The sequence below is a fragment of the Ceratina calcarata genome, unplaced genomic scaffold (genome assembly GCF_001652005.2).
Source record: "Ceratina calcarata isolate Rehan_Ccalc_2016 unplaced genomic scaffold, ASM165200v1 scaffold337.2, whole genome shotgun sequence".
Lineage (NCBI taxonomy): Eukaryota > Metazoa > Arthropoda > Insecta > Hymenoptera > Apidae > Ceratina > Ceratina calcarata.
In genome coordinates, this window is record NW_017156497.1 from 222,807 (window position 1) to 223,274 (window position 468).

The window sequence follows — 468 nt, forward strand, 5'->3', positions numbered from 1 at the left end:
TTTAAGACAGACGCATGGGTAGTGTGACTATTCTCTGTTCTCAGCGATCGTTTTTTTCTTTCTCTCTTTCTAATCGATTATTATTATTCACGTCGAAGAATCGTACGATTCTCTGACGTATAGAATAATTTCTTCTTACTCTATGTAAAACTAATTGATAGACTGGAGATTTCACCTGAAATTGTGTCGATATAAAATATTACTAATTGCGCCGAGAACTTCAGCTATTGTTCCGCCTTTTAAACAGCAGAGCGAACTGTTTAGTTTAAAAAATCTGCAGTCCATCAATGAGGCAACGTCGATAGTGCACGAATTGCATTTGTTTCCGATACGATCTCTAAGTAGTTGGTTCCTCGTTTGCTGATTCGCGTACCCGTATAACTGTTGGAACGACGCTATCGACGTGTCAGTGAATCGGTAGGGACGAAAATACATTTTCAGGATCGTTTCAAGCCTTACAATTAATAT